This window comes from Schistocerca americana, chromosome X (genome assembly GCF_021461395.2).
Source record: "Schistocerca americana isolate TAMUIC-IGC-003095 chromosome X, iqSchAmer2.1, whole genome shotgun sequence".
In the NCBI taxonomy this organism is placed as follows: domain Eukaryota; kingdom Metazoa; phylum Arthropoda; class Insecta; order Orthoptera; family Acrididae; genus Schistocerca; species Schistocerca americana.
Window position 1 is genome coordinate 705,386,551 of NC_060130.1, and position 11,977 is coordinate 705,398,527.

General features: G+C 42.1%; 1 pseudogene; it reads left to right on the plus strand.

Annotated features, from left to right (window-relative positions):
- The first annotated feature begins 11,252 nt into the window (after nucleotides 1-11,252).
- Nucleotides 11,253-11,370, plus strand: LOC124557042 (annotated as a pseudogene).
- Nucleotides 11,371-11,977: the final 607 nt, after the last annotated feature.

Genomic DNA, 11,977 nt, shown 5'->3' on the forward strand with positions numbered 1-11,977 from the left:
ATTGTCATATCACTGACCTTCCCCAACTCACTACAGACCACCTCCTCAACAACCTTCAGAAGTTGCAGCACTGCATTCCCGTTTTCTAACCTCGTCACCACTAGCAACAGCACCAGTAGGGAGAAAACATGATGTTATGGGGTGCCATAGGTTACACGTCTCGGTCACCTGTTGTTCGCATTGCTAGCAACAGCACCAGTAGGGAGAAAACATGATGTTATGGGGTGCCATAGGTTACACGTCTCGGTCACCTGTTGTTCGCATTGACGACTCTTTGAACATTGGAATTTACATTTCAGATGTGTTACGACTCGTGGCTCTCCCCTTCATTCGATCCCTGCGAAACCCTACATTTCAGCAGGATAATGCACGACCGCATGTTGAAGGTCCTGTACGGGCCTTTCTGGATACAGAAAATGTTCGACTGCTGCCCTGGCCAGCACATTGTCCAGATCTCTCACCAACTGAAAACGTCTGGTCAATGGTGGGCGAGCAGCTGGCTCGACACAATACGCCAGTCACTACTCTTGATGAACTGTGGTATCGTGCGTGGGCAGCTGTACCTGTACACGCCATCCAAGCTCTGTTTCACTCAATGCCGAGACGTATCAAGGCCGTTATTACGGCCAGAGCTGGTTGTTCTAGGTATGGATTTCTCAGGATCTGTGCACCCAAATTGCGTGAAAATGTAATCACATGTCAGTTCTAGTATAATATATTTGTCCAATGAATACCCACTTATCATCTGCTTTCTTCTTGGTGTAGCAATTTTAATGGCCAGTAGTGTATAACCAGGATAAATGTACGACCTAAGCGCACCAATTCTATAATTTCACCGAGTTTAGGACGTCGACTCGTATTCGAGAGGACTGGAACACTGGTTCCTACCTGACCAGAGATTTTGGTTTCTTGGGTGGTTCTTCCAGGTAGGTCAAGAAGACTTCCTACTCTCACTTTTGTATTACACTCGCTTATCCAACATCTGTACTCATCTCTGTGTCGGAGGAAGGTTAATCGTCAACTTTCTTCTCTTCCGTGATGATAATTGTTGTCACTGAACAGCAGTGCTCTAAGTGTGAGCTATCGCACATGTTGTCTTCTTTTTTGATTCTTCGTCCATCCAAATGAGGAATTTACTGCTGTAATGAAGTTTCTTAGTAACTATACAACAGAATATAAAAGAGGAAAAATCAGAAATGACTTTGTAGCTGGTACAGAAATGTTCAGCTCTACAAGAAAATTATCGCTATCATTTGTCGATAGAGTACAGAGCGTTTTGTTAGGTCTCGTTCTGTTGTGCAATACTTACGTAAGCTGGCCGACTTCGGTTGAAAGTAAAAGTAGATGACTGGCAAAATCTGAATCACTGTTTTTAGTAAGACTTAAAACGCGCGAATCAGTACCCAAACACAGAATAAATATCAACTCATTATCACCTTCGAAAATGATCAGTTACACTAGATTCACATTCAAGAGCTTTGGAGTCCAAATCTCTCCTCAGTCACTATAATGCAGTTCTCAAATGGCTCTGAGCACTATGGGACTTAACTTCTGAGCTCATCAGTCCACGCAGTTCACACCTGGTGCCTTTAAACCATCAGGGGCGAATGCCCCCTTGATAGTTCGTCGGAAAGGTCACGAACTTCTCCATGTGAGTTAGTGCTCCGTCTGTATGACGTCGAGGACTTTCCCAGTTTGGACGGTACCCATGAAGGGTGGCCATCGCCGGCCGAGTGTGCACACGCAACAGGCTAGGTAGGGTTGTGCGGGTGCAGTGCGGTGCAGGCTGCGCGAGCGCGTGCGCGGTGCGGCCTGCGCCATGCGCCATGCGCCATGCGCCATGTGCAGCCGAGGCGAACCGCCGACCGCCGAGCGCGACCGGCGCTCAGTGCGTCCCCGGCTGTCGACCGCGCCGCTCGTCCAGGTACGCTCCACGCCGCGCGTCCGTCGCGCCACCTGCGCTACACTTTTCCCACTTACGCTCTTTTGCAGGCGCGTCCTTTTCCTCAGTGTAATATTTTTTCTAAGCTTTCGCAAGGACGAGAATTCCATTATAAACATTTACTGTGTTTTTATCTCTCTATTTTACATTATTTAAGCAATATTTTATTCTTAACGTGTCATCCTACATAGGATATAAAATTTCATAGCGTCGTGTGAAAAGTGGAATAATACTATATATCTTCTTTGCACCTACAGAGAGCTAAAAATTTTCTACATTTATTCAGTTATATTTGTGACAAAACATTCTGTTGTGTACTTTAACTGTAGAGTGCTATTCATTCTTACTAATGTCTTCGGGAAACATACCTCGAGTTATTTTTTACGTACAACTCGGTAAGATTCTGTATTATCAGCGCTTGAGTACAGTTTTATAAAATTATGAAATGGAAGCGGCGCTAGAGTCGAAAATTAATTGGCAGTCGTCGCATGAAGCCATATGATGTGTGATGATGTTCTTTAATTACCCATGTAATCGCTAATTGGTTAATAAACCATAAATAAATACCGTTGATACGCGGACAACGCTTTTCGAAACAATTATTTCCATTTCGAATTATATGGCTTTTATAAAGGTTTGTGTGCAGCGTGTAGTTTCCTTTCACGGCTCAAATGCGTTACCGATGTTTGCACTTAAGGTCTATATTTATCATTCACCAAAATTTAGTCGGCAAATGAGATAGTCAAAACGCGTGTTTTACTTATAGCTAAAATACCTGTTTTCTTCAATAAAAATATGTTTCCGAAACTTACTCGTTGCTCCCTAACGATGAGTTGTTACATCTGGGATGTGATAAATTATTTTTATTTATAACAAAATACTACACAATTACCTCCGTAAACTATGTCCCTAATAAAGTAGATGGATTTGGAGAAACTTAGTATTTGAAATTCATTCTTCTTGGCAGCTTGCTTTCGACGCGAAAAGAAGTTGTGTCGCCGTTAGCGCTCGCAGGACGCCAGTGATTGAGGCGTTGCGCCCAGGTGTTATACCTGTAGCTGAGGCGGCCGTCGCCTTAACACGGCACGTGTCCCTTCCCAGGCGCATCCTGCGTTTTCCGTCTCTCGTTATTAGCGCATCCTTGTTTCTCACCAGAAGGAACTAAACGTCACAGTCGTCGCGAACACTAGACCAGTTTCATAACTGTCCCTAGTTTAAACTAGATATAAAGTCTACCTTGTCCATTTACGTACTGACATAACTGCTACTCTCCCGCCCGGAAAATTAGTGACTGGTAGGTTAAGTAACGTTTATTTTCATCTCCATAGCATCACTGTAGTTTCTGTAACGTTTACGTTCAAATTTTCGAAGACACTTTCATGAAGTGATGAAATCAATGGACCTCCTAATTATTGTTAACATTCCGTTCTCCCAACAAGCAATTCTCGCCCTGAAATAAGTTCTGTCACCTTTAATATAGGAATTTACCACTATCGTTGTCGCATATTTCAAATAAACATTAAACGTCTTTGTGCCTACTACGGTAGGAGCATTAACTACAGCGCGCAGGGTGTTGTAAGAAAAAAAGTACTTTTCATAGCGAATGTAAATATTTTTTCAACTATGAAATGTTTTGTTACTGCTGACGACAATTAATCTCCCGGAGAGCATGAGTATAGCCGCTAATGTATGATTACTCGCGATGTAAAGCTATCAGCAGCCCATATTTTGGAGACCATCTTTCCTGTTACAAATTTTGTTTCGATTTATGAAGGTCGCAGACGTAGCGGGTTTTAGTTTAGCATTAAAATCATTCTTTCTCAAAGTCTTTTATGTCATCGAACTCCATTGATCACTAAATTTTAATAATGACTTCTTCTGCGTGAACTGTTTTCCTTCTTTTCACCCTCATATGATGAACTTATTGTTATTTATCAGAGACTGTAGGACAATGTTAACACTTGAGGGTATTAATTCGTCTACCATAGTTTCTCAAGGGATCTTTTAGTGTTACTCCAAGCGTTGTAACTGAGCAGTAGTCGAATGCCTGAGAACTTGCTCATTCCGAAAATTTGTAGGCAAAAATCACAGTCTTTAAAAATTTGAAATTCTTATTATTTAAAATGCATCTTTCTGTGCCCAAAATTTTTCTTCTTACAAAGTATTGACCAATTCCACAAAACTTCAAAAGAAACTTACAGTCGCTGACAGCATATTGTGTATTATAGCTGAAGCCGATATACCGTGAATAATCAAATCCTACGATTTTCTGTACTTTCATTAAGTATTCTCGTTTAGGCATTTCCGATGAAGATGTTGTTTGATTGTATTATTATTATTATTATTATTATTATTATTATTATTATTATTATTAATTGCAGATCATGTAAAAAGTATGATGCAGTACAGTGTTGGTCAGCATCAAGATGTTTCAGGACTCATTCGAAATCAGTCTCAGATTTTATTACGAATATTTTCCAACAGTACTGTCGAGCATTTAAAGTCACTACTGAGTATGCTGTGCGACCGGAGGCTTCTCTTCTACGAACCACTGGAATTTTTGCTCTAGAAGTACTATGATATTTTCTTAAAGTAGGAGAGCTTCTTACCGAATTAATGTGTCCGCAAGTCTTGAATTAGTACAATAGTAAAATTGTCTCGACAATAAAAATCGTGCTGAAGGACGGCCAGAAACCAACTCCCCATTACTGACTCAATAACAAAAATGCTTCACTTTTATGCCCCGAAGTGTATTCTCCTTTAAAGAGACTGAAGGGCAGAACAGTAGTTAAGCAGGGGAACTGTCCGCCCTCTGCTTTTGCAATTATAATGTAAATACAGAAGAGGACAAAGCGGCAACTTATTTACTCGATAATGACAGGAAAGTGGAAGCCAGCGGTAATCGACAGTGGTAAAGGAGTGTCTCGGAGTCGAGATTTATGGGCGCAGTGAAACCGATGCAAGCGCGTCCGGCGCGGAAATGGAGAGCGGCGTCCTCAAACAGCACCGGCATTCGTGGCGTCTCCGGCGCTTCCGCGCGTCTCGTATGAATAATAGCGGCTGTCAGCCGCCTTGCACAGCGCAGAATGCAACCAGCGCTAAATTAAGCCCGCCCGCCGTTGTTAACAGAAATCTGCCTACACGCCTCGTGCCGCTGTTTCTAACAATTACTGCGGGTAGAAGAGGCAGAAGTAGAAGAACAGCTTGCAAGAAAACACCGCGCTCTCCGAGTGGCGTAACTGTACGAGAAAAATGTTGGCACACGTCGTGCACGCCTGCAGAGATAACACAGGAAGACGAAATGCTGCGGGGTTGAGCGAAGGATGAAACATGAAGAATAGCAGTGCTCTCTTTAAGTATCTCTTAGTGAATCCACCATTCCTCCTGCAGTTATTTTTCATACTGATAAGACCGAACACGAAATGAGACGGTTATCCAACATTAGGGAGGTTTTTGTACGAAGTACTTAATTCTCGACATGTAGATGGTAAACAATACATAATGATTTGAATCTGGTGACTATCAGTTTCCGTGTTGGAGACACGAACGTTTGAAACAATGTACTGTAGTGTCTCGCGTGTGGTGAGCGTAAGGGTTATAATCTGCGTTACTAAACGGATAACCAGCGTCATGGTCCCAGTTGCAGTTTGCCTCTCTAACATCGTCTAGGATCAACAAAATTTTATTTTCAATATTTCATACAGTTACTGATCGGATTTATTAGTTTGAAATGCTGTCATAATCAACTCATTACGTGCTATAATCCTATGCCAGAGGTTTAACACTCTGAGTCAAGTGTTACAACTTGAAACTGTGTGCATATATTGAGGCTGCGTAACCCAAGCAGTATTTGAGAATGAGAGAATTTAGTGCTTACAATGAACTTTACACATAATTTCAAACTTCTACCAACCCTTTTCACTTAGACACCATCACAAAAACACGGAAAAAACTATTTTTCCCTTACTACAGTTTCGCTGTTCACGTAGTAAAACTGCATCATCTGGCACGATGTTTTTATTTATTACTTGTTTCCTACAAACTCTATTCGCTACATATTTTTCATACAGTATCCACATATGCCACTGAACGTAGCTGCAATATTATATCATTGTACGACTCATAGTGTGGGAGATAAGAAGTTTTATACATGGGAATTTGATTCGTTAAAGTGGAGAGTCACCAGCAGCTAACTAAAATGGTGAAAATGACCAGTGCACAGTTACACGCTAATCGTATAGAGATCATGTGTCAAGCTGTACAGTCGGTGATATTTTTCCATTGATTGTCTACTGTTTGCTAAACAACTTAATCAGTTAACGTTACACGTTATTGAATGAGAAAGTTCGTAACAGTCGTAATAGTACGTGAATCAGTCACCATAGAGAGCATGTAAATTTTTCCAGTTCCCAGATTCTTAGTAAATTACTATCGCTCTTTCACGCAATAGACGTAGAAAAGTGGAACACATTGTGTTACACATTTGTTCTTATAGCAAGAAGACAGTATGGCTCGAAATGTCTTTTCCAATTGTAATCGTTATTTGCTCTGTGGCCTGCAACAGCTTACACACGTGCTTAGGGGATTTAGATCCCATCAGCGCCTGTGATGAGAAAGCCATCTCTTATTCGTTGTCAACATCTCCACCTGTTGGCTCGTTTGTCTGTCGACAATTACTTCATTGCTGAGGGACCCCTCGCGTGGAGACTGAGTAATGAGCTATCTGATGGCACGTTTACTTAATCTAAATACCCTTCCAATCAGTTTTATAACATTATGAGCTTGTTTAGTGGCTTTCCACGAACTGAAATGTGGTTACAGATCGCTTATTAATCATAGATCCCAGCCACCTCTTTGAAGTGTGAAACCATGTACTTAGGAGTATCATTTTTTAAGAGAACATATCATAGTGTCTGATATCTGTATTTATTTTGGTAAGCACTACGTGTGCAAATCTTGCAGCTCTCTGGAGCAAGATAAGTACACCATTATTCAATCTAAGTTTGCAATTCGAAGTGCCTTGGCTGCAATGTGCTTTTAAACTAAGTCTTTAACTTTCTGCTATTAATTTTGATCCCGAAATCATTCAGCATTTACCATGCTTTCAAACATGAATGAATATTTCGTAGAATTTCTTAACAATTGTACCACATACTTAACAATAGTACCAGCTATTTCCATCACATTCCTCACATCGATGTTGAGCCTCTTTGTTTCCTCGTGTTTCTTATGAATCAGTGAGCATAAGCTTGTTACTAGTCTTCACAGTTGTGCGGTTGCGTAATTCAACGTCTTCAGATTTCTTTTTAGGCGTCGATCCCGTAAGATCGTCTTCTTGGCGTATGTAGAGTGAACGAACAGGTGTCTGGATCTTTGGTCAAGTTTTGTTGACCACTCGGCACGATGAGTACACTACCAATAAGGGAGGATATTGTCTCCCGCTATTGCCTCGGTTGTGCACTAAATATCGTCCAGCTGTCATATTTCATTTGCTACCAAGTCAGTCTCAGAGCATCTGTCTTTTTTCTGCATCCCTTATACCATTTCTACGATAGGAACAACTTTTTCAGTACGACAGTTGTTTTGATAGACCACATAATGCCTTTGAAAGCGTTCGCCTGCTTCGTTGAGTGATAGCGTGTTTGCCTACCATGTGTGGGTTCGATTCCCGGCTGGGTTGGAGATTATCTCTGTTCGTGGACCAGGTGTTGTGCTGTCCTCATCATCATTTCATCCTCATCACTGGCGCGCAAGTCGTCCAGTGCGGCGTCGACTGAAATAAGACTTGTAACCCGGCGCTCGAACTTCCCCGAATAGACCTCCCCGCCATCAATGTCACACGACCATTTCATTTTTGATTTTTTCTTTGAAAGTTTATCAGAAGGTTGAAATTTGCAACTGTTCAGACTCAGTTGTTCTTCCCTGAAGGGTAATAAAACGAGGGAAGGAGGTGGTAGGCAGTTGTAGACGTCCGTCTTGCGCTCGTTCAAGGTCGTTACGATGTCACTACAGCGTCGCTCGTCAGGGGACCGCTCTCGTTGTCGGAAGGCATAAAGTTCCGTCGAGAGGTGTCCACGGGCAATCGATTCTGCGGGGATTTTCCTCGAGGGACATATTGGAAAGTTGCTTTAGGAGCCACAAAGGGTGACGTTCCGCTGAACCCGGCAGAAGCTTCACGTAACACTACAGAGGGAGAGACGGAGATCACACGCCGCAGCAGCTTTACGAACGTAGTTGCTTGAGAGCCGTTGTCGTGCTCCACCAACGAGAGGAAGAAATATTTTGAAGCTGTACTGAATTCAAATGTTTCGAAACAAAATGATTTGTAAAAAATGTGTTTGACGAGGTTATAGGGACTGTGAGGAGCACTTTCAATTACGTGTCGTGCGTCCTCGTTAAAGTTTTGTATTTCTGTTGAGAGTCGTAGGAAAAAATTCACGATCGAAAAACTGCAGCATTCATCAAGTGTGTATGTATTTCGTAGTGATCTTACACTCATAATGAGCATTTGGTTTACTAGAATTTACAGCTGCTCGAAAGATACTTCATTCTCTTAGGAAAGAAAATGGTTTCTAGTAAGAAATTTTCTGTTTTCTTCGAAGTTATGCAATAAATATATCAGCAACATTTATACCATGTTTCTCTTCAATTTTTTATATTCCCGAGTGTTCTCAAACTCGTCAAATAATTATATGTATCGTAAACTGTTCTAATACGTTATTATTCAAGAACACCGTTATATCGTTATTCTTCCATTCCTATGTGTGCCCGTTGTTGCATCTGTATCTTCGGCACACGCTATAAACAAAATTCACCGCCGCCGCCGGCCGGGGTGGTCGAGTTGTTCTTGGCGCTACAGTCTGGAACCGCGCGACTGCTACGAAGTTTTTAGACCAATATAGAGACAGTAAACGTCAAAGTTATTATTTTTATTTATTTATTCAATCAGCCCCTCAGTTCTAAGGTGTTTGTGTTTAGAGCTTTCTTTCTGAAAAGAACCTGCCGCAGAAGTATATGTTACCAGAGGTATTTGATGAAATACAGACTGCCTTTAGTAGAAGCTTCATTTGAAACTTAGCAAAAGTCTCGCTTGTACATCTGTATCTTCGGCACACGCTATAAATAAAATTCACCGCCGCCGCCGGCCGGAGTGGTCGAGTTGTTCTTGGCGCTACAGTCTGGAACCGCGCGACTGCTACGGTCGCAGGTTCGAATCCTGCCTCGGGCATGGCTGTGTGTAATGTCCTTAGTCAGTTAGGTTTAAGTAATTCTAAGTTCTAGGGGACTGATGACTTCAGAAGTTAAGTCCCATAGTGGTCAGAACCATTTGAACCCTTTTTTTCACCGCCGCCTATCTTTATTTTCGAGCTTATCTCAGGAGCTCCTGTAGGGTTTTCTATATGGTTTGCACAAACACATTTGCAGGGAAGGTACGTGTGTATCACTACATATTAGCAATAAGTCGTCTGGCCGTAGATCTTTAGTGCTACTCGTGAGAAACCAAGACTGTGGAAAGTAACTGACGAACGGTTCTCCATTCGCTTGCAGTGGTTTCGTACGTCCGGAACAGGAGGGAAAGGTGGAGAGTGTACGTCACTGTCACCGATGAAATTAATAAAGAAAATGACACTGCACACGATTCCTGTCTCAGCTCGTTCGCGTCGATTATTTCTACGTAATAGATTGAGTTTCTGAAGGATTAATCAAGTTGATTAGCCGAAACGACCATTTCGTTCAGATCTTTAGTTAAACGAAGCGGGACGGACGTCATATTTCATACAAGAGAGTACACTGCCGACTGGCAGAGCTTGGCAGAAAATTAATGAGCTGGAGGAAATTAAACTTGAGCTTTTTCTAACTTTTTCATTCATTTAAACACCTCACTCACCTCTCACTTATTCAAAGAAATGGTGAAGGATGGAAATAATTAACAAAGTTTATAGCTAAATATTTATTCAGTTATAACATACGCTGTCGAAAGATTGTGGCAATTACAAAACGTTTTAATATACAGCATTTGCAAAATGACATCCGGTGGTCGTAGTGGCGGCTCTTTCCACGTAAATCACCGCAAAAATTTGCATTCTCTGTCACCGAGCTGGTCCTGCGTGCTCTAGAAATTCCAGTTTCACGTACCGAGCGGCAGGAATGCAACTGCTGAGGGAGCAGAAACATTGCCTTGCTCTACGCGCAAGAAACATGCTGACAGGAATGTCATTTTGCATATTTAGGTACTCTGTATTTCACACCAGTTAGTAGTAATTGTTTACATGCCGCAATAAATACGAAACAGAGCAGAATAGTAGGACGTCAGTCTTCTATACAGAACATGAGAGGCAGCTACTCTCAAACAAAATTCCGGTGAATATCACAGATAATATTGCGTCCCTGCCCACAGACTCTTAGATTATTTTTGAGAAGCTACCGCCAAGTACGTTATAGAGGACAAAGGGAACTTGGAAAATTTCGCTATCTGAAGTTCAAGGCAGAATGGTTTCTGTTATTGTTTAGATATTTTTGCAATTCATTTTAGCGTCTAGTATTTGTTTTATTGTGTTAACTTCAAGAGATGCCTCAGTAGGAGAAGGAAGAAAGCGCCGAACTTTTCGGTTCGGTTTTCCTCTGTGGCTAAGGGTGGGTTAATTTTCCGTCGCTTGTAGACGTATTTTGTCACCGGAAGATGGAAACACACGAAATGTCGTGGCTTACTGACACCTTAGTCTACACCGTTCTGCAAGTCGCATGAAAGAGGATACCATACAATCGAGGAATCCCACTGACACATTATGCCCACTGGTGCGAACATACCTTTGAAAAACGTTATTGTTGCCTCGATGGTCTCCGCTGTCATGGGACGACGTATGTTACCAGGTACCAGAAACCTACTCGAAATTCTATTCTTTAAAGACTTTTAAAGCCTGTTTTAGTGGCTCATTTTGTAGAGTGTTCCAGATTTGCCGTATATTGAAATACAGTATTTATGTTAATTTCAAACGTGTCCTTTAGTAACTACTGTATCATATATGTATTTATTTATAATGATTCGTTCGTTTTATTGCAGCTTTCTAAAGCATTAGTGTTGATTTCTTACCCCGGGTTCGATTCCCGGTGGGGTCAGGGATTTTCTCTGCCTCGTGATGGCTGGGTGTTGTGTGCTGTCCTTAGGTTAGTTAGGTTTAAGTAGTTCTAAGTTCTAGGGGACTGATGACCATAGATGTTAAGTCCCATAGTGCTCAGAGCCATTTGAACCATTTGTTGATTTCTTAGATATTAGGAATGGGCATTTAAATGATCTTAGCGTAAATTTGTTGTCAACGGCCTTGCCGCAATGGCAACACCGGTTCCCGTCAGAACACCGGAGTTAAGCCCTGTCGGGCTGGGCTAGAATTTGGATGGGTGACCATCCGGTCTCCCAAGCGCTGTTGGCAAGTGGGGTACACTCAGCCCTTGTGAGGCCAACTGACGAACTTGATTTAGAAGTATCGGCTCCGGTCTCGGAAACTGACATACGGCCGGGTGAGCGGTGTGCCGAACACATGCCCCTCCGTACCCGCATCAAGTGAAGCCTGTGGGCTGAGGATGACACGGCGGTCGGTCGGTACCGTTGGGTCTTCCGAGGCCTGCTCGGACGGCGTAAATTTGTTACTTGGCTGGTTTCTACGCTTTAAGAAACAGTGCAGGTAACTGAATTTCGCGGAATTGCGGAACATTCATCTTATATGATGTACATAACCATATACTGTAACAGATAACGCCAACTATGAGTTTGTGTCAATTTCACAGGAGGACTGTTTATCTGTCCTCGTCTTATTTAGATACCTGACGTCTCTCCATCATATTCTGCTTACTATAGTACTTTGCCAGCAGAGAGTGGAATTAATATTTATGTGGGAAGATGGGAAAGTACAAATGTCTCGTCTCGTGTGCTATTAGATCTTTACGACATTTAATTGTTTATATATTTCTTTGGGGTCTACCTGAAGAATCAGCATACCATTCGCTGCGTAAATGTATTCTAAACCCTCTGAAAATGGC